Source organism: Montipora capricornis, chromosome 9, assembly GCF_036669925.1.
Source record: "Montipora capricornis isolate CH-2021 chromosome 9, ASM3666992v2, whole genome shotgun sequence".
NCBI classification, from domain to species: Eukaryota; Metazoa; Cnidaria; class Anthozoa; order Scleractinia; family Acroporidae; genus Montipora; species Montipora capricornis.
The window spans coordinates 25,637,980-25,641,162 of NC_090891.1; positions in this window are offsets into that span (position 1 = coordinate 25,637,980).

Below are 3,183 nucleotides of genomic sequence, written 5' to 3' on the forward strand. Positions count from 1 at the left end.
GGCGTATTTCGGGGACATTAAATGTCTTTGCTTCTTCAAACTGAGGCCGTTTCGAGTCCTGAACTGTGCAATTGTTTTTTGTTCTTTTTTCTTCTTCTAAAAAAGACGAATTGCTGTCTCGCCATTGGTTTTTGGCTCCGGAAAATCACCAGGACTTTCGAGAAACAGATCTCCAGTTACATAAAACGTTTTACCAGTTTTGAAGAGGTTGCGCACCCCGAGGAAGAGCGACAGGAGCCGGGACTAGGTGATTGCGCTGAAGGGCCCACCCTGGAAATCACGATGGAGACGCACTCTCCCCGAGACAGTAGCCCGCATTGATGCATGTCGATAAGGACTGTCCCGTATGACACTTACATTTCCTAGTTGTGCCAGGCCGAGCTCTTTCCCCGGAGACCCGTGCATTTCAACGCAGCACTTCGTCCAGAAGCCTGCCATAAGAAACACATCTGCGCGCAGCTTCCCCAGTTACCAACCAAGGACGATGGACTTCGATAAGGCCAATTTAGCCACCGAATCCTCCCCCCTTCCCCTCGACACCTCCTCCCCGGAAGGCCCTGCATATCCTAAGCCCTGATTTTGAAGTGATTTTGGAGTTTTATGCCCTGAATAAGGGCTGTGCCCCCTCGTACGGGGGTGTCGATGCGCAGTCCAAAGCTAAATTGAAACCACTGCTTCCCCATGGTGCCACAATGCCACTGACTCTGAGAGCGGAAAGCCAAATTAAGTCGGGTTTACTGACGAGAAATCGCATTTCCAAAATTAACCTTCGGCAGGGTTCCTTTATCAGCAAGTGCAGCTGGCCCAAACTTCCTTAAGAAATCTAAGAAAAAGGAGTCAGCAACGATTCTAATATAGCTGGAAATGATGCCTTTGAGGCGTTAGCACAGGCAAGTTAATTGACTGCATGTAACATCTTTCCATAATAGTAGACTTATTAACTATGATAAAATCACGAAGTACATCCATTTGACAATACGTCGCGAAAGGAAGAAATTGTTGGAAAGTCTCGTACACTTGCCTTAAGTACTCACAAGCTATCACTACCTGGGCTCCCTCTGGTTGCCGTAATCATCGATTACTAGAGAGATTCAGCATCGTGTTTAAGTCAGACTGAAATTTGCGTTTTGCCAAAAGGCAAAGAAACTTGTTTTATTTTAGGTTATTTTTTGTCTGTCACCTACAGATATCGAGCAGCATCTCAAAAGAGAGAGAGACTAACTAGAACAACAGAATTTGATGCTCTTATCACGAGAAGCAGCCTGATGTTTCCCGTTTACCGTTTCACGTAAACGCGTTCCTTAATCTCTGTTAGCGACTTTGAGCAAAGATGACGTTGACAAGAATAAAAACGCTTAAAAAAAAAAAACGAAAATGCTTTAACCATTTTAGCACGAGTCAAACAGTCGAGCACTGTCGAAACTCGGCGGAAGAAATCGCGCTCACTCGGCACAACACCCGTCAGAGAAAAGGAGGACTGGCAACTACCCGAACTAGGAATATCTGAAGGTCATGGGTTCGACTCCCGTAGCCCTCGGTTTTTTTACGAGTACTCCCGAGTCATCGTTGGAAAAATCGTCATTTCAATAATTCAGTTGTTCCGTCTGAAAGTTCTTTTGACAGCCATTTCGCGCAACAGCATCAAGATCTGCAGAATGAACATGTACAACTTAACGTAGCTTTTGTGTTAACACCAAAATTGTCTGGGTGACTGTTCTCGTTATATCTTTCATCAGCTCTCTTGCTCAATTTGACAGACGCCTTCGTTTTGTAGTCAAATGGGTCATCGCTGTCTTTTCAATGGGGACGCTCTCCCGACTAGTCAAAACGTCGTTCCACGCTGTACGGATCGTCGCCGACCGATGGCGAATGGTTGGTTTACGTCGCCAAGTTGCTTAGCGAAACGAAATTGTAAAAACAAACAATTTCGATCACCTACATCTTAATTGTAACTCTGAGCCACTCGTCGAGTATGAATGTTAAAAAAGCGTTTAGCCCAAATGGCTCACAGGTGCTGTGGTAAAATGCTTCGTTGAAATCTCTGACACGTCAGTAAAACGATAAATAATGCCGCAAACCTCTGCTATTGTGGAAATTGTCCTCATCATTAAACATCCCTTGAAGATTATGTTATTCAACAGCAGGATTACGTCATCTCTTGCAATTATTCTGTAGCAGCTTCAAAATTTACAACACATTTATGCAGCAGAATAGTGATGAGCAACCACATCGACTTCCTGAAACAACGGAACTGTAAAGCATGCCGTTCCATTTTTCATATACATCGAAGAGGCCGCAGTGAAACCACCAAAAAATGAACACCAAGATTACAGAAATGTCTGTTTGGATTTAAGCTTCCTTCGCGCTTTCCCATTGGCACATGGTGTCATGGGTCTCATTTCCATGACACCATTGCACAAGTCGTGACCATTCTCTTCCAGCTCTATGCCACTCTCGTTTTCTGACAGACTTCTGCTTCCCTTTGGTTCCAGCATTCGCTGACTCTCATCTGACTCTAGTTCCCAGTTATTGGTAACACTCGGTAACGAAAGCGTGGGACTGGGAGATATCTCTTCACTTGATACCCTGAAATAATAATTTCGCACTTAATGGCCGTTTTTATACTAGAGACGTGTAACTTGTCTGGGACTAATTTGGGCGGACCTTCTTTTCTGTGTCCGTTAAATTCGTCTAGTATAAGGGCGGGTACAAGACGCATAATGCGTCTAGACGGACTATCCACTTCAAAACGTCTTCGAAGACGCGCTAAACTGGATACTTCGTCCAGACGCATTATGCGTCTTGTGCCCGTCCTTAGTACTACACGAATTTAACAGACACAGAAAAAAACCTTTGCCCAAGTTCGTCCCATACGGATTATGCGCCTAATATGGGAAGATATCGTTGACGTTACCTATTGTCGTTAATAGGGAGCTTAAGCAACGACAACGGCGACGGCAATGAGAACGTCAGCTCAAAATATAAATTTGCGTTATTTTAATCGCTTCGTGACTATTTCAACGTTTTTAATATGACAAGGGTGTGGTAATTCCTCAAAGATGACACCAGTTGGAACGGCACTCCATTCTAGGAGAGAAAATGTTTATTTATTCTCAAGTGCTGACGTTCTTCATAAAACCAAAAACTTGGCTATTTCACGTTGTTGTTTTGCTGACGACGGCA